Source organism: Bombus vancouverensis, chromosome 13 (genome assembly GCF_051014615.1).
Source record: "Bombus vancouverensis nearcticus chromosome 13, iyBomVanc1_principal, whole genome shotgun sequence".
In the NCBI taxonomy this organism is placed as follows: Eukaryota; Metazoa; Arthropoda; class Insecta; order Hymenoptera; family Apidae; genus Bombus; species Bombus vancouverensis.
This window is the reverse complement of record NC_134923.1, coordinates 10,044,401-10,066,133: the sequence shown is the minus strand read 5'-3', so window position 1 is coordinate 10,066,133 and position 21,733 is coordinate 10,044,401. Positions and strand designations below refer to the sequence as shown.

The 21,733-nt window shown below is 40.0% G+C and overlaps 1 protein-coding gene across 3 annotated transcripts in view; it reads left to right on the top strand.

Annotated features, from left to right (window-relative positions):
- The window catches only part of siz (Brefeldin-resistant Arf-GEF family protein schizo), a 146,906-nt gene that overhangs the window by 24,432 nt on the left and 100,741 nt on the right, over positions 1–21,733 (top strand). The window lies entirely within an intron of this gene.

Below are 21,733 nucleotides of genomic sequence, written 5' to 3'. Positions count from 1 at the left end.
CGCAAAAATGTTGGATCAGAATCCACGCTGAAGTTCAAACCAATTTCAACTTCCAACTGTTAATCTATTTGCCCGTGCTAGCCAGCTTTTGAATCTTTACGGGACGACTTCCGAAAGGAACTCTCTTTCCCTGTTTTCCATGAAAAATCCACAGGGAAACGACGAAGCACGTTAGCTTCCTGCTTCTTCGAACTCTATTTTCTAAGTAACCAACCGACTACGATTTTCCACTATTCGCGGACCAACAATTTTCCTCTTGGATTCCCAGTAGCTCTTACGCTTGCTTCTGCGAGCCTAATCGCTTTCGCTGCCATCGGTTTTAGAGAATGTTTCGAAGTTACATCATAGCTACGGTCAATCACGGTTATATTCGATCGTCGTCTTAATGCTCTCAGAACTATCGTAGTCGCTGAAACTCGAACTGTATCTTAGGATCGTGGCTATTGGGTTGGCAACTAAGTGATTGCGGATTTTGTCAATACCACCCAATGACAAAATCCGCAATCACTTAGTTGCCACCGAATATAATCATAGAATAAAACACGAGCGTTTAATTAATAGATAGACTGGCTACTAAACGTAATTAAGTTTGTCTGAAAAGTTTCTTTCGTTTCAGAAGGAAATAATAGACGAACAACAGTTTTTGTTTGATATTATTTATAATATTTTCGTTCACGCGTTGAAACGCTTCCTTATGGCGACTATAGTCGGAATTTGTCAAGCGTGCAACTGGCGAAAGAAAAGAAAGAGGGGAAAAATTGCAACGTTTGCTGATCGAAAATCTATTTCTCGACGCATCGATCAGCTTGCTTTTCCTGCCTCTCGGCAGACGACTGAACTTCGATTTTGTGTGCAAGCCTGACACTCGAGATAAAGAGAGATAAGCGAGCAGGATGGCCAATGGTAGTGGAGGTCGAACCCTTTCGGCTGCACTCGAATAAAAGGGTTAAAGCCAACGTGTACACGAGTAGGCGTTGTAAATATTTGCGCGATTGCTCCCGCGGGAATTGCCCGGCGAAGAGAGAAGAGCCGTTTCGCATCCGGCGTTGTATCTCGACGATCGCTTCGCTTCCACACTCTCTCGTTTCTCCTTTTCCGTGTATCCTACGGCGATGTGGATGACACACGTTCTCCGCAGCCAAGTGACTATACAACGCCATACAATCTGTTATACAATGCCACTACGATAATCGTTTGCGTGGAATATACAGCGCGATAGAATCGACATTTTATTGGGTTAGATGAAATTGCACAACAGTCGCTGGCTCTGGGTTACAAGGATTATTGTCGCGAAAAGGCGTCCGTTTTAGAGATTATTGCCAACTTTGCTTCTGCCTAGAACTCTCTTTTTATGGTTTGCGTAGATCGAATTCCGAAGAGACTTTTCACTTTGTGTATCCAGAAGAATTTTAACCGATATTTTGAAATAACTTTAACGGATAAAAATTGTGGCAAGCGAAAGGACAGGATAAATAGTTTGATATAGTTGATTGGATAATTGCGATGGAAATTTGTTAAAGTATCACTTTTGGAACATGTTTCTGGAGTGTTACGAAAGTAACGTGTATTATTAATTTCTGTTACTTGGAACAGGAATTCTTGTCGCAGAACGTGAGAACGTTAGTTTTAGAAATTACTGCCATTTTCATTTTAGAATCTTGTTCCGATAGCCCGCAAAATTTTCTGCCTCTCCGATACGAACTTGTAATTTTCACTGTAGAAAATTGAAGGTCCGTTTCTTCAGCCTTTGACCAGATCGCAAAATCTTTTTACCCGGCTAAATACTAAGAATTATATTTATATTATAATTTCTCTGTTGTTCGTTAATTTTACAATCATCCATTGTACCTGATTCTTACGCTTATCAACCAGTTAGCTGTTTTTGACGAGTATATTCGCCGGCATGATCGACGAGTATACTCGTCAGTACGATCTACAAATTCTAACTTTTTCTAACTTTTTACGCGCGACGAGTATACTCGTCCTGATGCGGAATATTGCCATTTCTTCATGACGAGTATACTCGTCGGTACGATCGACGAGTATACTCGTTAGTACGATCGACGAGTATACTCGTCAGTACGATCGACGAGTATACTCGTCAGTACGATCGACGAGTATACTCGTCAGTACGATCGACGAGTATACTCGTTAGTACGATCGACGAGTATACTCGTCAGTACGATCGACGAGTATACTCGTCATGAAGAAATGGCAATATTCCGCATCAGGACGAGTATACTCGTCGCGCGTAAAAAGTAGTTAGAATTTGTAGATCGTACTGACGAGTATACTCGTCATGAAGAAATGGCGATATTCCGCATCAGGACGAGTATACTCGTCGCGCGTAAAAGGTAGTTAGAATTTGCCGTGTATTTAGTTATCGCAGTAAATCGCCATAAGAAGTTTGAAAAATAAAACAGTCATGTCGCTACGACTTAATTCTGTGTATATTGTAACAGCCACGTGTACACCGCGCTTGACGAGTATACTCGTCGTCGATTTTACTTTTTACCACACATTTTACGTTTACGCTTCCCAAAGAGGTCGCAACAGCTAACTGGTTAATTATCGCAAGAAGCTTATTGCAATTCTCTGGAAGACTTCGACTCCTACAGACGCGACGTTGACTAATAGCGATAGAGATTGGATTTCTTAGTACCGCGCTAAACGCTATTCAGTGTTTCATCATAGTGTATTAACGTCTCATCAGTCACCTACTCGTACACGCTAGATCCTAATCTGGTCAGGGTTTCAGCAATCATAATCGGCACAATGTTACGAGTTTCAACTTTCAACGTATACGTTGTTGTATCCTCGTCACTCACCAGTCGTGTTCCTCGATGATCGGTATCGGGATCTTCGAGTAACAGCGATAAAAACAAGTGATTTTTATGAATTTCTTCTGGACTAATTACCGGTCGTACGGGACTAGATCTCCTTGACACGTAAATATAACGTTGAGGTACGAGTGTAATATTTTTTACGACTTTGACTCTTGTGATTTATTAACTTTTTAAACTATCGCGTTACTTGTAACTTACAATAAACTAACGCGCACGATAGTCGAAGAACTAATCGATTAAACAGCGGTCTTTTTGCTTTTGACGAGTATACTCGTCACGAACTTTCAACGACTGTTATTAAGAACTTAAATATTACCAGAAAATAATATGCTACGCGAGACAATTCGGTGGAATAGTCGATATACGCGATGTAATTACGTAAAGTATACAAATGAGGATGCATCGAGGAAAATAATCGGCTCGATTTATGAAAATATCGAATATAATATAATATAAATAAATCGAATAAACCGTTTCTTGTAAAATAAAAGAAAAATGTTCAGTGTTGGTAGCAAATGATAGTTTCTTATTTCACACGACGAGTATACGCGTGGAACGCGGTTAACCGGTTCAGGCTAATAAATATCAGACTGTCTGATATTCTTAGGTGAATTTTTGGGTGAGGCGACGATAGACGATGTGACACGAAGTTGGCAATACGTACGCGTGTGTTGGACGTGTCCATGGACACGAGAGAAAGGAGAAAGAGAAATTCGTGGGGGACAAAAGGGACGCGTCTGGACGGCGCAGGCTCGGAGTATGGGCGTCGCGACGCTTCCTCGTCCCCTCGCCAGTGCCGCTCTAACGATTCACGAGTCGTGCTTTCGCCATTCACCGCGAAATACTCGTCTCGATCTTTTTTCTCTCCTCTGTTTCCATCTCTCAGATACGCACACGTATACAAGTATACGTACATATATGTACACACGTATGTGACGGTTGTTATGAAAGTGGCGTAACTCGTGTACTTAATTCCTCGTTTCGAAATAATTTCGTTGCACTTGAAGATGTTTTCTTACGAAAGGATATCTCGTCTCTTTAACAATAATTTCTACCTCTTTCATATAATATATTATACGGGGTGGTTGGTAACTGGTGGTACAAGCGGAAAAGGGGTGATTCTACGCGAAAAAAGAAGTGGAAAATGTAGAATAAAAATTTTTCGTTCGAGGCTTTGTTTTCGAGAAAATCGACTTTGAATTTTCGCTGGGTACGCGTGCGGCACGTTATAACGGATCTCACTGTAGATCGTTGTCTCGATGGAAAAATTAAGAAAAAAAAAAATTTTTATTCTACATTTTCGACTTCTTTTTTCGCGTAAAATCACCCCCTCTCCGCTTGTACCACCAGTTACAAACCACCCTGTATATACATATATATATATCTTGATATTGATCAAGATATTTACCGCAAGTAGAAAGTTATATTTCACAGAGAAAAAGTATTTAAATAGTCGACTGATAACCATAATATCGACAATCCTGGATATTCACTGATTGGCGCGATGTATATTTCGATATTGATTAAGACGTATACAGGGTCCGGATCGTGTAACATGTACAAACGAGAATGATCTCTCACGGAATGATAGCGAGAGCTACGGAATCAAATTTTCTCCTACGACGTCTCCTTTTTATGCTCTTCTTTCTTTCTTCTTCTTTTTGAGAAAATCATTAAATGGAGATTCTCGCGAAGCGAAGACAGCTAAGTCTGAAATACCGGGCGCGAATCGATAATTGACAGAGGACCTTTGTACGCGCGAAGATACGTCGCGAACGTAACTAATTTTGCTCGCAACACGCTTCGTCTACGAGAAAAACAAATTCGAATATTTGTCGTACGCGTGTACTTAACCAACTCGGAAACAACGTTCGAACTTCGTCCTCTCGAAAGTGAATTCTCAAGCGAAACGTCATTTTCTTTTACGTCTTCCGCTCCACGTCTCCTACTTGTTTTCGTACAATAGAATAATTTCTATTTTGTAAAGATAATTTATTCGTATCCGCTTGCGTTTACAAAGATAGAACAGCGGAAGTATACTCGGTAAATTTTCAAGGTCGATCATTCTCTCTAGGACCGAGTGAAAAGAGCGCGTGTTCTTTATATCGCGGTCGGCGACCAAGTGATCGCGGAATTTGTCATTAGGTGGCATTGAGAAAATCCGCAATCACTTGATCGCCAACCGAATATTTTCCTCTGGTTATCTCGCAAGGAATAAAAAAACACGATCTCGTCTGTACGTGTTATTCGCACGGAGCCTGTATAATATCGATCAGTGACGTTTCTTTCCGTCTTGTACCGTTTCACAGTTACGTACAGTTTGTCCTAGTTACGTGGGACACCCTGTAGAGTCTGCTTTTCGGTCTGGCTCCTCTGTCTCTTTGCGTCTGAACGCATACGCGCACGCCATCTCGTACACAGCTTCTAACACCTGTGCACACATGAGGCACACCTGCGTGCCTCTTACACGCGCGTGCACGTGCGGACAAGCGTAGGCGTGCTCTTCCAACGATCCTCTCTACATCGCTGCCCGGTAAGATCGTCACTTTGTGTCGCTGTTGTTGTGTCTACGTGTATACGATTTCGGTTTATGATAAAGTCGACGCAGACGAGACGAACAAACGTCACGTCACGCGAGTGCCACAATTTCTCACACAATGATATTCGTTGGCTGGAAAATTGCTTGTGGCTGAAGTTACTTTTCTTGCTCGAAAGATTTGATCGCTAACTTACTTCCGGTGAAATTTGAACGATTCGAGGATAGAATCTGTCAGGATTTGATGTTTTTAATTACATTCTGAAAAATATGAATTCGCATCAGAATCCGCGATCTGCTTACAAGTGGGAAGCTTGAAAGTACAGAATTGCAGGAACTGCACATAATATGAAAAAGTATGCGAAACGTTCAAAGTATACTACTTTTTACAACACGTTATATGTAAAACAATCTTCTGTCAAAATCTTGCATTTTTAATTACATTATGCAAAATATGAATTCGCGATCTACTTACAAGTGGGAAGCTTGAAAGTGCAAAATTGCAGGAACTGCACATAATATGAAAAAGTATGCGAAACGTTCAAAGCATAGTGCTTTCTATGATACGTAACAGGTAGAATAATTTTCTACCAAGATTTTGCGTTTTTAATTATACTCTGAAAAATATGAATTCGCATAAGAATCCACAATCTACTTACAAGTGGGAAGCTTGAAAGTGCAAAATTGTAGGAACTGCATATAATATGAAAAAGTATGCGAAACGTTCAAAGTACATGTAAAACAATCTTCTGTCAAAATCTTGCATTTTTAATTACATTATGCAAAATATGAATTCGCGATCTACTTACAAGTGGGAAGCTTGAAAGTGGAAAATTGCAGGAATTGCACATAATATGAAAAAGTATGCGAAACGTTCAAAGTATAGTGCTTTCTATGATACGTAACAGGTAGAATAATTTTCTACCAAGATTTTGCATTTTTAATTGCATTCTGAAAAACATAAATTAGCTTAAAAAATCCACGGTGAACTCGTAATGCGATATGTTTCCATATAAAATAAATGTAAAATTCTCGTGGCAGTGAACGTGTTAATTGTCCGTTAAATCGATGTTGTTTGTCATTGTTTGCTATTGTTGCACTGTATATTGGATTATGTGTACAGGAAATGGATATTATTACGCTCGATTAATGCGTTACTTATTGCGTATACGTTATACACGCAGAAATTGCAGTGGAATGAGCTCGATTAGGCTAATAGCGAGACCGAGTGTGGACAAGATCGGAGATTTTGGAGATGGCGTCGAGAGGTGGAGAACGCGAAGGGAGATCCTAAAGCGATTTGGCAGAGAATTGTACTTTTGGGCAAGCGGTATCCGCGATAAGGGAACGTTATCGCGTGAGATTAATTGGCCGTAAAAGCAGATTGTGAGATTAGATTTCTGTTTAAGTTTGGACAGAGACGAATGTTTCGGGCAACTGTTCGAGATGTTTAAACTTAGGCAAACGTAGATTAATTTCAAATTAAACGAACGTTGATACGCTTCGTTGGACGCTCTGGATTATTCGTCATTATCTTTATTATTATGCGATTTTCAAACATTTCGCAAGTAAATGTTCCTCCGACTGTCGGTATCTTCTTTAACCGGTTCGCTGTTTCTCACGAGTATACTCGTCAAGAAGAAACGGCGATACTTTGCGTTACGACGAACTCCGTCGCTAATAAAATTGAAAAATAAGACAGCCATTTCGTCAGAACTTGATTCCATGCTATTGGTTTATATCGAGTTGGCAACTAAGCGATCGCGGACTTTGTCAATACCACCAAGTGACGAAATCTGCAATCACTTAGTTGCCAACCCAATATAAATCAGCGCTCCGAGTGCAGATACTTTGCAAACACTTGTCGCTGGTCGGTACAAATACGGTCTGTTTGCAAAACGAGAGCAACGATTTCGCTGAATTACGACCTCTGTCGGCCAGATAACGCTAAATTAGGGGATAAAGAAGAAACATGCGATTGTCGTTGGCCAATTGCCGGCTTAACGAGGTGTGCAGAAAAGTCGAACGACGCGTCATGGAGAATACCTAACGAGTTTCACTTGGACAAGGGCAGTTCTCTGTGACGAGTTCTACTCTGCTCTTCTTGCAACTTTTTCTCCTCTCTTCTATGCTTCTTTGGCTTTTTTCGCCTGCAGGCAATCGTAAATCGTAGCCAAGATCGATTACATTCTTATTCGCTGGTGATTAATCGACCGTCTTAACTTCGCTGATTAATCGATCCTTTAATTGGAAATTAAATCGCCGATTCGAACTTTGTTATCAGTCGGTCGGAATTTTATTTGTTATTTTAGTTATCTCTCGGTTAGAATTTCACTCTGCGAAGAGTAAAAAATTCTGCTGGCTAATCCATCGTTCGTAATGTAAAAATCAACGCAATTATCGCTATGATTATTGATACAATTGACGTAAAAATCATAGTCAGCTACCGTTCAATAAAACGGGAGAAAAAGCAACGGATGCTATCAACGAAATGTGAATCTGTTATTACGGTGGACGCTTGAATAATACGAAATTACTGTCGATATGGGTTGGCAACTAAGTGATTGCTGATTTTGTCAATACCACCTAATCACAAAATCCGCAATCACTTAGTTGCCAACCTAACATTAGATACGATATTAGTCGCTGGTAAAGTTGCTTTCTATTTTTAAGGAATTTAACAAAATAATAAATGTTCTTGGTACTTCTCCATCGGGGAAATTGTTCTCAAGCGTAAACAACGCCAAACACAACGTCACTTGCGAGTATCTTTGAGTATGCTCGTTGATTTTGATTAAAGATGTCGCACTCGTTAGATGCTGCTCGGACAGTTCGTTCCGATTTCTAACTCCTTGGTCGATGTAAAAAATCATACGAAGTTTCTGGCCGAAAAATCCGAGAGGTTCCGCAAGTATGGAATATCTCGGAGTTGCGTGAAAGATGGAGAAAACCTGTGGAACGAAATGGCATCTATACAGGCTGGTTGGTAACTGGTGGATTCTACGCGAAAAAAGAAGTGGAAAATATAGAATACAAATTTTTCGTTCGACGCTTTGTTTTCGAGAAAATCGACTTTGAATTGTCGGTCGGTACGCGTGCACTTTAGCGCGTCTCGTTATAACGGATCTCACCGTAGATCGTTGTCTCGATTGACGTTATTTTTTTAACGTTTTTAATTTTTATTCTATATTTTCGACTTCTTTTTTCGCGTAGAATCACTCCCTTTCCGCTTGTGCCACCAGTTATCAACCACCCTGTATAATTCGACAAATATGTATCGAATGGAAATGTAAATCGAAACGAAATTTCCGGCCTTTCGACCATCTCCTGGCTATATGCTTGTCGTATGTTAGCGTACGATCCTGAAAATCTTAATATCCAGAACGCTTGTTGCTATCGTGGCATAGCTGTTTCTCTACGCTGGACCGCGTCTCGATTAGATCGCGGATTTTTTTCCATTCGCTACGAGAGCGTGCGCAAACGAGCGCAAATAAAGCGCAAAAAGTACGGAAAGATATTCGCGGAGGGTAGCGTACGTACGCGAGGAAATAAAATGCAAGAGATAAATAAGACGTGGACGACGAACGAGCACGAATAAAGAGTCATATTCTTATTCGAGTTGTATTTGCTTACGAGTGCCTCTAGAAATACGAATTTGCATAAGTATTCGTAGCTGAACGATAATCGCGTGGAGGGAGAAGTTGCGGGATATTTTTATTGCGATTTTTTATCGGAAGAACAGGCGGAGAAGAGTATTGATTCGTGATAGCGGATATTTGCAGTAAATACGAAAGAGCTTGAAATTGCTGGAAGCTGGAAAAGAAACGATAACACCGTCGTAAAAGTAATTTCTTTCTGATAACGATAACGCAGATATTTTCCTCGCTGAAAAATATGTCGCGGCCGGAATCGATGGAGAAATTGGAATCGTCGAAATTATCCGGAAAATACTTGGCCTCTCTAGCGGCGCGAAAACTTTCGCGTCAATTCACCAGCACTGTACCAGCACAGCGGATACTAAAGTCGTTTTATAGGAAATATTTCTTAAAAAACGCTCATCTCCGAGCGTCTCTAAAATAAACACGGAGAAAGCACTCTGTTTATCGAAGAGTTTCTCGCGCAAAGAAAAGAGTTTCGCAATTTCGTGTTCGACGAATCTTCCACGTTGCAGAATTCTCTGCGTTTGTGCTTAGCCAATGGTAGTATTGTCGTAGACGTAAAAAAATAAAACGCAGCGATTTTAGCGAAAAAAGTATGAAAACTGGTGGATTCGAGTTGAGACTTTTCGTTTACGAAACAACTTTTTGTTTGTTCGAAATGTCTCCTGCTTTCGAACGTATGGTTGAAAGATCGAGTTTCTGCGAATTTCATGCTCGTTTTTCTCACAAAATCATCGAACTCAACGTGAATCTTTTTTTGCCGGTTCTTGTCTCAAATTTCTCGATCGTGCGACGCGCTGTCGCGTTTATCGTTGCACGCGGACGAAAGTGTACGACGCGGCGATGTTGCGGGTCGAACAACGTGTCGACGATATCGATACACATGTTTCGTCGTAACGTTCGTCTATACGTGTATTTTTGTCGTAACTTTTTTATAAAGCGTTTGCATCTTTACGAACCGGCGTTTGCGTGTTTTTTTTTTTAAATTTCTTTTCGTAGAATAAACTTCGATCGTTTAAAATTGAGATAACCCGTATAACGTAAATGAATTTCTATGAATTACTTGAACGATACTTGAGAATTCGAGTTCGATCGTTTAAAATTGAGATAACCCGTATAACGTACGACGAATTTCTACGAATTACTTGAACGATACTCGAGAATTTCACGTATCGATACATCAGCCACGATAACGTTCGTCTGTAGGTATATTTTTGCCATAATTCTTTCTACAAATCGTTTGTAGATCCATGTTCGCGTATAACGTTTGACCATTTTAAACGAGGACACCTTGTATAAGGTAGAACGCAAACGAACTCGCACGAATAATTTCAATGACGCTCAAGAGCTTTTTCGAGTGACTTTAGGGCCTCTTTATGGTAGGCCGATATACTTGGATTACCACTTACTGAATTTGCTGCATCACTTGCCATTCTGTCAGCGCTCCGTCTCTCTCTCTCTCTATCTCGTTTTATTCAATTTTTATACGAGATGCGACACACCCAAACAAGATCCGAGTGACTCGTTCGTTCAGTGGAATTTCATATTACTTACCAGTAATTAGTTTAATAATTGAATTCGCAGATTCGGTGACTCGCAGAGTCGAAGGTAAGCTGACGTAGCGGTTGTTAACACTTTACCGATCGATAGCCGATTAATCGGTTTTTTTGGTCGCCGATGCTTACCGACCGATAGCCTATTAATTGGTTAATTAATCGGCCGTAATTATTCGAGATACGTGGTACGAAGAAATGAGTGAAAATTTTAAATCGTAAAAAGTAGATTAATTCTTCTGTGCTGCGATGAAACGACGCAGAGATCGGCAGATATCCACGTTGGAAATAATTATTCCTTTGTCGTCGAGATTTCTCGCATTTCTCCTATCAGACGCGAAAAACAGACAGATCGAAAAATATATTTCCAACTTTTTATAAAAAATAGGTGTTGCGATATTGTTCGAACTTCTGCACAGAGGAAGCGATACTTTAAATATGAAAATATTCTAAAACAAATACAAGTATAAACACTTCCTTTCCTCTTCTACCAAGAAGCTTTACAATTCGAACGCGAAATATGAACACAGCGATGTGCACTATGGTAGATAGCGAAGAGCAAATAAGATCAACGTTTGTTTTATAACCGAGTTCCTTTTTATAAGCGGCAGGCCAAAAAGTAAGCTATCGTTACTATAAAAGTAAATAATTGTTCTTACCAAATATATTCCCGTATAGAATCTTCTAATATTTTTATGAAATTTATAGCACTATACTTTACAATTTCTCTCTCGCCACGTCACTGAATAATTTACACTTTACCGACCGATAGCCGATTAATCGGTTTTTCGTCGCCGACGCTTACCGATCGATGGCCTGTTAATCGGCTTTTCGTTGCCCACGATCTTTCTCATTATTCGAGCAGTAATTTGTTATTTAGTACTAAGGTACCTTGCACAGTTGCGTCAGTTGCGTTGCTTCGTAAGCTCCCACAGTTTTATACCAATTTGAAAAACTTAGCGTTCGCGATGAACGAAAAGAATGGTATTGGAGAGTCTAAACCGAAACAGAGCCGGCGCCGGGGAGAATCCGCGCCTGAGCTGCCGGTCGGACGTGCGCATGCTGTTTAAACCGCTAGCGGTCGGTAAAGCGTTAATATCGTTGGCGCTTTTTTACTTGAAATAATTCTCAAAGCCTGGAATGTCGCGATAACGTGGAAATTACCGTATTAAAAATAGTACTAAATCGTATATGAAAGTTATGTCCGAGGAAAAGAGTCGTAGAAACTTTTTGCCGAATGATCCGAATCTGTGAGAGAATATTACGACGCGGCAGATCCGATGCATCGAAACGCAAGGACTCGACAGTTTCCATAATCCGAAAGTTCCATTAAATTCTCGTTAACGAACGAAGGAAAGAAAAGAAAGGAAAAGAAACGAAGGGGGAAAGAAAATCAATATGCCCATAAAAATGATACGAAAAGGAAGGATAAAACATGGCCAATATAAAAGAAATGTTGGACGAAACAATTTCCAGACGAACGAACGTTGCGCCAACGAACGTTGAAAGAAGGCTGAAAGTTTGCCGTGTGATTATTTTTAAAACAACGTCGTTTAGAACGAAGCGCGGAAAATCAGGGTCGAGGGAAATGTAGATGCGCGAAACAATTGGCGGTGTTGAAATTACGGGTATTTATCGGCAGAGGGGAAAACTTGGCGTGGCTTATGAAATTATTATGCCGTCCATCGGTGGAAACTCAGGGTCCACGCCGCGTTGTCTTTTCCATTTTACGCGGCTTAACCGTGACGCACCGTTTTCCCGCTACTTTCACGATGCTTATACGCCTCTCCCCGAGGCGGCGAATCGATAGACCAACTCCCTTTGCATCCTTCCGACTCGTTATTTCCGCTCTACCTTTCATTTCGTATTGTGTCTTCGTTAATACTGCTTTACGGGCTCTGTATATTTTTCCAACACAGTGAAAAGTGCAGATTATCGTTAAAGCGCGATGTATGTCCTATGTACGTCGATAACACCGCGGCAGTCTGAAATTTGCGACTGGGCTGCGGATATTCGTGCATTTGTATTAGGAGATTTACCGGCGCAAAAATGCACAAAACGTGCACGCGATGCGTAAACATATAAAATGTATATAAAATACGTAAAGACGTACGAAGATACGTAAAGATTCGTAATACGTCGAGTATTTGCTAGACGGGAGGAATATCTGTTTAGGAACCAATTTATCATCCACTTGGCAAAGTTCATGAAAATACGTATTTTATTGGGTTGGCAACTGAGGGTATCCAGATTTTGTCAATACCAACTAATGACAAAATCCGCATTCCTTAGTTGCCAAACCGATAAAATGTACATACAATACACTAAGACGTACGAAGATACGTAAAGATTTGTAATACGACGAGTATACTCGTCGAGCATTTGCTAGACGAGAGGAATATCTCTTTAGGAACCAATTTATCATCCACTTGGCAAAGTTCATGAAAATACGTATTTTATTGGGTTGGCAACTTTTATTAGTTGGTATTGACAAAATCCGCAATCACTTAGTTGTCAACCCAATACTTTTTCGAATAGCGTAGAATTTCCGAAATAATTGCGCCGATCGATGGCAATGAACCGGTCTCTATATAAACACGACGTTGCTTATGGAACTGACCTAATTACGTATATCTCTAATTATATCTCTAACACTCTAGTGTGCCATCTACGATCCACGCGATCTCAATCTTGTCAGCAATGCTAGGAATTCATCGCGTCGACAATGATCGTCGGACGATTTAACATCGGTAAACCGTGCTACGCTGAAACGCAGCAACCCACTGTTGCAAATGAAATTTCGTTCCGCACGATCCTCTGATCCTGATAACGCACGCATTAGCTGCTATCCAGCACACAGCGTGGAACAACGAGGCTACGCCACGGGGAACTGGTTTAGTCGTGTGATTACACGAGTTGCCATTTAATCCGGCCGTGGGCCGTGGTTATTCCGAGTAAAAGGATCTTGCTGTGTTTCCACTCGCGGAAATCCAAAGAACACGAGACCAACGTGAAACGTTGCCATTACGAGTATTATTTGTTAGTCGAACAAACGTTCGTTACGATGTTGACAGGACGAATCTTGAGACAGGTTTTACCTCGCCATTTGATAGTCCAGGTTTGTCGGATAAATTCTTCTCAGTCAGTTGACTGATTTCGACGCTTTCTGACAAGCTCAGTGTAATCGAACTTTGGTACGAAGCTTCTGTACGTCGAATTTTCGTTCGTCGAATCTCTTCTGCTTGGAAATGTCGATGGATCGAAACCTCTGGAAGTCGAAGATCTCCCGCTACTTCCCTCGAAGTCCGAGTTGGCGAGCTTCAAAAACCGTTATTTCGTTGCAACTTGATCCTGTGTCATAACAGCCACGCGTACTCTCAGTCCGACGAGTATACTCGTCGTCGCTTACTTTTTGCCACACAGTTTCGGTACACGTTTTTCGAAGAGATCGTATCAGTCGACTGGTCATCTTGACGCGCGTATTATCTTTCATTTTCCGAAATTTCGAGAAACTAGACGTGGTCGATAGAAATATTTGTTTGTTTGCTTCTTCGTTGCACACGTGTATAGTGGTTTTTATTTTAAAAATTCCATGGACGTAAAAAGGTATTTTATATTGAATATAGATTATAGTGTTCGACGTAGTCGAATTATTGGGTTGGCAACTAAGTGATTGCGGATTTTGCCATCACCACCTAATGACAAAATCCGCAATCACTTAGTTGCCAACCCAATAGACGTGGTTGTGTTAATATCAAACGCGATAAGCACGCACGTTTATTTATTTATTCGTTAGTTGATATAGATTTATATAATAAACGCCATACGTTTAGACGATACATAATATATTAATCAATTAGTTGACATAAAACAGTTCGCGAACGCCCATTGTTGTTTATTTGGAAATATCGGGATGAAACAGTAGGAAACTTCATAAATCGGAAAGTGCAGTGATCTGGAGCGAAGATTTCTGGGAATTTCTATTGTTGCGATTTAAAATTAATTTTTCAATAAATCTCGGCAAATTTTTTATTCTTCAGATGGTTCGATATTAATAAAAATCAGCGTGCGAAAGTACGTGTTAAATTAATTATTAATGCAAGTAGATTTAAATTTCGAATGACCTGATTACAATTTGACTGTACGAAAATGAGACGCACATGGGAGATATTAAATCAATCGGCTAAAGATATTTTCCTTTTGACTTTTGTTTCCCTTCTGTTCTTTCTTTATCCCATTGTCGAAGGTATTTTCATCGGTGTCTTTCTTCCACGGGACACTGTGGAATACCGTGATTGTTCTCGATGATTGTTTGCTTCATTTCCTGCATCCTGTCTCCGAGCAGTCCTATCGATCGGCCATTGTCCGCGCTTTTTCTGCGAATAATAAACGGGCGCGGCCCAATTTGCGTTAAACACCGCTGCCATACGTTCGAAAGCGGAATGTCCATGTTGAAACGCGTATTAAATACCTTGGCTCTGTTATATCTACATTCGGTACATTCCAATATATCGAGTTGGCAACTAAGTGATTGCGGATTTTGTCATTAGGTTGTATTGACGAAATCCGCAATCACTTAGTTACCGGCCCAATAATTAGACCGTAGATCTCTACGTTATCGTGAGAAATTCGAAGATACAAAACCGCGTGCGACATGGAAAAACTCGTAAAATAGCGAAAGTACTGTTTGTGATATTTAATGGGCGAGTCAGATTTCTATGAGAATTTTGTACACGGTAGCGTGCAAATGTTTTCGGCCACAGATTTTCTACTTTATATTTCAAAAGCAGCGTTTGTAAAAAATGTAATGTTACGTGTAATACCATAGTCTACAACTGTGTAACAGCGTTTAATGCAAGTTCGGTCACGTAACAACGATCTCGCACGTAACAGCAACGTGCAGGAACATAAACGTTGAACAACATCACCAGGGTGCAGTTAAATTATTATCATTCGATGGAAGTAATAAAGAATATCTCATTTGTCGCTATGAAAGGGGAATGGAAATTAGTAAAAATTATTTTGCTTCTACAATTAAGTGGATATTGTTTATTGGCTTGGCAACTAAGTGATTGCGGATTTTGTCAATACCGCCTAATGACAAAAGCCGCAATCACTTAGTTGCCAACGCCAATATTTTTAATAGTCGCCTGTCGAAACGCAGAATATTTTCCAGCTTCGTGGAAAGGAGTTGACGATTTGAAATTTCATCGATGATTGGTAAGTGAAATTGGGGGTGTAAATTAGTTGCTTGGTTGGTTAGTCTCTGGTTCGTGAGTCGAGATGGAAGCCAGGTAGAAGGTAATTGATCGATACTTTTTCTATACGGCGATGAAAAATTGAAAGGCCTTGCAGACAGGGTTGAAAAGGTTGCTATAGGAACCATAGGCATAGCTGTGAACTGTCCATCGCGTTACCTCATCGATATTCAGTCTCTGTCGTTGAAAAGTTATCACGTCGCTGGATTTTCTTTCCTTTTTCCCCTGCCTTGCTAAAATTCACAGTCGAAATATTAATAGCTTGGAATACGTATTGCGCGTTATATAATTATACGTAGTTGTCGTATAACTTTCGAATTAATCGTGTGTATAAACAAATTTATTGAACGTCAAAATGGGAGAAAACGACGATTTAGACTCAACATTGCTCGTTATATCGCATTACTCATAGCTAGCCTGTAAGCTAGCCAAGTTCAAGTGTATTTGACAAATTGTCGGACTCGACCTTCTCAAAAATGTTCGGAAAACGTCGTATGAACAAATTTTGTTCCATTAGGTCGTGCCAAAAGTTTCTTTCGTTTTATGAACAAACGATAAATGCACGACATTTCTTATTTCCTGCTATTTTATTTAATCATGTATGGTTCGTCTGTTGAATTTGTTGTGTTTTTTGTATGTGTTGTATTTCTTGCGTTTGTTGTATTTGTTGTGTCTGTTGTATCTGTTGTGTCTGTTGTATCTGTTGTATCTGTTATATCTGTTGTATCTGTTGTATTTGTTGAATTTGTTGTGTTTTTTGTATTTGTTGTATTTGTTGTCTCTGTTGTATTTGTTGTATTTGTTGCATTTGTTGTATTTGTTGTATTTGTTCTGTTGGGATATATATATATATACACACACACGTAAATTCTATAGAATTCAAACTACCCACCAATCGACACTTTTACTTTTGCTTTATTTTACCGGCAGCTATTTTACTGAGTAGATTAGATCACGAGAGAGGAACGGTAATTTACTACTTCAAAAATCGATTCTCTATTTTCCAGATCAAATTTGCAGTAGATTTGTTATTAACTGTTATTGCATATAATTGAATTTATTCCCAAAATAAACTCGATTTTCATCGAAAATTTCATCGAATAAATTTACAAAGTGTACTTCTTAAATTTTCGTTATAAAAATCCACACAAAAAATGCGCAAAAAGTAAACTTTGTCGATATTTCCTCGCCGCTCCGACCAAGTGCAATTTTCCCAACGTTGTTTCCAATACGTCGTCTACTAAATTAAATACTTCTAACTTCCAAAAAAAAAAAAAAAAAAAACAGCAAAATTCAATTCGTTTGATCCAACTTTTAAAAACTTCTTCTATCCTCAAGCCCACGTGGCAAAAGTTACGTTCCTCGCTGTATATAGCACCACCGATAGTATCAGCTATTATTTACGGAACTTGACAATTCTCTGACACCCTGTATATTATACAAAACGTTGCATTAAAAAGTTCCCAATCGATTTGCAATGCTATATGTGTGTGTGTGTGTGTGTGTGTGTGTGTGTGTGTGTGTGTCAACGATTTGCCACCTATAGACAAAGAATCGTCTCTTCTATTGTCTTTTTCACACGCTGAATCCGTATCCAAGAGCTTCACACTCGCAAACCATAATCCTCGTACCGTCATCTGACATAATAACAACAATAAAAGATAGAAAAGCCACAGTTGGTCGACAGAGCTCTCACCGCGCTGGCTTTACAAAGCGGCAGAAATAACGGGCAACAGTGGAGCCTGTTTTTACATGGTCGGCTACCACACGCGTGTTTAGAGAACACGCGTGTGGCGTGGCGCAGCCTTGCGGCCACGGAATCACCGAACAAGGCGACTTTACGTGGGTTGGCCCACATCACCCACCATTTCGCTCGAACGAACACGTCCGCCTCTTCGGCGAAATAACTTTTCCTTCCACGTTTCTCTGACTCGATTTAACTAGAATGTCGCGCACCTGTCGGCGGATGTGCCCCTGCAATTGGGAAAATTGTTTTTCGATGTGTACACTGCCGCGCGCAAGTACAATCGGCGGAAAAAATAAACGGGATCGTATGGTAGAAATGGCAGTGGCTGCTTCGAACGTGAACGATGCTCCACGACTATCTTTCCTTTTTTTTTTTTTTTTTTTGTACCATCTGATGAGCGGTGACGCGCTATGTCAAAGAGAAAAGCAGAAACAACGGTGTCATGGCGTATCGATCTGCCAAGGGAACGAAAAAGTAGATAAATTGGCCAAAAATATCACATTTTTGGGGTGACCTAGCAATGGACGATAATTGTGTACTGATTTTCCGTATACAAATTCCGTATGCAAATTTTCCATATTCCAAATACAGCGCTGCGAACGAGTGGGGACTTCTCGCGTGTAACGCTGTACGTGACGAACGTTACGTTTTCTTGGTAGACAGAAAGAACTTTTCTGTTTGAAAATTACTTTGGAAATTTCATTTCAAATTTTTATTCGTATGTATATATTATTATACCTTTTTATATATATATATTTTTTTTTTTGGATATTATTGTACTTTCATTAGAATACTCCAAATGCATCACGGTGTCTTCTACTTGTTTGCATTAGTATAGTCAAAATTCGTCAGAGAAAGGAACGTATTTGTAGAAAATAAGGTCTGTACGTGTCACTTCATAGTCACAGAGAAAACCGAATGCGCCGTACATTTAAATTTGCGAGCGCTGCAAGTTACAAGACCAACCCTGTTTCTCCCTAAATAACTTGTATAAAAGCGAAGAATATATTTTTTTCAAGATGTTCCTCTTATCTTTGTTACGAAAGTATATTATAAGTAATTGTTATAAAATTGCAAAGGTCGCAGAAAATCCGAAGCTCGAAAGGTATAGAAACCCTAAAGTTACACTGCAGTTTAAAGGACCAGTTAGCCAAAGAGATATTCGCAACTCTTTCAATTCTTAACATTTTCTCGCACCAATGAAACCAATCCAAATTATAATTTTATAATTATGAAATTATGAAATTAGTGATATTTAGCGTCCATCTATTCGAGCACGTCTATCGCGTTATGGCGCTTATGGTACGTCGTTAGGTACAAAGACCATGTTGGACGTATCGGTGATATATCAACTTTAAACATTATCGGTAATTACAAATGCAAGTTGTTCTTAAATTCCGTGCCACGGTATTGTTATTGGCACGTGGGACATTGGACGACAAATAAAAGAAAATTTTTTCATTTTCACATCTACAGCACTTAGCTGCAAAAAGTCTTCAGTTATGGACTCAAATGCATTTTCTGCGTTATTCATTATAGTTGGATCGATTTAACTAACACGTAAATGCAACATCGAGCGTACAGATACTTTTTGTAGTCAGCGTAAATTCGTTAGGAAATTAGGAAAATTAGGATCTGTCGTAGAATATCGTACACAGGAAATGTGAGGAATTTCGTCATATCGAAGTGTGAAACTGTATAGATATTTCTTCAAATTTATCGTTTCTGCGTGCAGGAATGTGCATACGTACGATCTGGCTACATAAAATGAACTTGATTACGAAGCTCTTCGTCTCATCGTATAATACGAAGTTCGTTCTAATGAGATGTTAATTGCGATTTAAGCAAAGTCATTTAATGCCACGCTGCTTCTATTTACCACGTGTAGGATGCAAGATATATGTGATAGGTTAAGGAACCGAGAAATCCTTGGACATTTACGTGGGTTCGTTTAATCGATTCTTACGAACTTGTTCTATGTTGTGGCACAACGATCTCTCGCCATGTTTCGATTTATTTTAGTCGCAGCAGTATCGAAATTTGGAAGGTCGAGAGGCAAGCGGAGGATGGTCATCGTCTTTCGTCGAACTGCGTCGACACGATCGCCCGATCTTCTCTATGACAAAGTGCAGAATGCTGTTCCGCAGAAATGCGACATTCTCTCGCGTTTTCGCTACGAGAATTTCCTAAATATTACGATCAGGAACCAAAGAATAAAAATGTAGAAGACAGAAATCTAGAAATTGCAATCTCGAACGGAGAAACTAAATAATTGGGCGAAATACCTTCCTAAAGTAAATAATTTTACGAAGGTCGCAGAAAATCCGAAGCTCGAAAAGTATAGAAACCCTAAAGTTACACTGCAGTTTGAAAGACCAGTTAGCCAAAGAGACATTCGCAACTCTTTTAGTTCTTAAAATTCTTCCGCGCCAAAGAAACCAATCGAACACGGACGGAAAGCAAAATAAAGAAAGAAAGAAAAAAAGACAAGTATTCACAAAAAGGGTTATCGTTTATTTGAAAATTACTACAAAAAGTAGTAAATTTAAGTAAAAACAGTAAAATTATTTTTCATTTTGATACAGTGGTATCGATAAGTAAAAGCGTGGGCGCGACGACTCTTCTGCGCCTCTACCCCCAGAAAAATTGAAGCTAGCGCTGCCAGGTGTAGAGAATCCGCGACGTCGCATTACCCCCACTACCACTCTGCTGTCCTCATCGCGTCGTCTACGCTGAAGACAAATGGAGGTGGAGGGGGCAAATAACGTTGCCGCTGTGGTCGCGACGTAAAACGAAATTCATGCCACGTGACAGAAGCAGCGTAGAGGGGTAGAGTGGTAGTGGGGGTACGAGCAGGCAATCGCCCGACAACTCAGATCTAATCTGACCTAATCCAGATCTAATTTTAAGTTAATCAAAAATGCGATTGGATTAGATCTGGGTTACCTGGGTTACGTCAAAAGAAAGAAAAAAGATCCGCGTTACTTACACTCTATTAAATGTAAATATCCGGTGGATTATGCGCTTTCGCGTAAACTATTTTTGTTAACGAGATACTCACGTATATAAAGCCTTCGCGATACTACTCAGGCTGATGACATCGAGAATATATCGATAGATGATCGAAATTGAGGTGGCTCCCTTTTTGTGAATAATCAAATTGAGAGAAATTTGTAAATGGACATTCGCGGCTCCTGAACGCTGCAAGGAAACCTCCCATAAAGCAGCAAGAAAAATAAAATTAGAAGAAGGAAGGTGGTTCTGGAAAAATTATGGTCCTGGACAAAAATGACATACGCGCTTTTTACACACATACACCGGGCAATTACATACACCAGATGTACAATGGAAGACAAAAGGAAGCTCAAAGGATGAGCAGTCGATGATACAACAAGAAGCACTGAAATTTAATAAAAAATAAATTGTAATTGACAAGAGCGCTTTTAAATTATTGACCCGTTACAATTTTAGAGAATGAGTTATAACTGATAAAAATGAATAAATCATAACCAGATATACTGTCATCAATGTAATTAAAAAATATTCGCTACTATCGATATAGCGTAGCCGTTACAAACAAATATGAATTTTAAACTTCAATGTAACCGAACCAAAGCAAACCAAATTCCTGTGCCACAAGAGAAAAAGTAAACGCGGCATAGAAAGAAGAAAAGTTTTCCGATTTCGTACAATTGGTAAATTTCATATTTCTTCCGTGCTTTCGCCACTCAGCAAAGGGTTGAAAGGGAAACGAAGCCGAAGGGTTGTGCTCCGTCACTGACGACGCTGGAATCGGTATTTTCCCATGTTACTATTTTCATGGCGTGCACCGTGCTATTTTCGTGGTGGCAAGTCCGAGAAAAGAGGGTTGACGAGGGCTACCGATAAAACTCACCCCCGACCCAACCCCCGAAGCTCTCGGGGCGGCCTCTCGCGTAATCGATAGCGGTCGCACGTGCGATCACGGACAGGCTACACGTTGCCCTTAGTTAAAAAGGAATGCTCCTCCGCGTAGTATCGTTGCTCAAGGTCGTTCCTCGGATACAATCGGAACACACCTTTCGCGTGGCTTTTCATTCAACTCACGCGTACTCGCGTGGATCTTTGCGCGTGTGCGCGTATCGCGAATCTTTC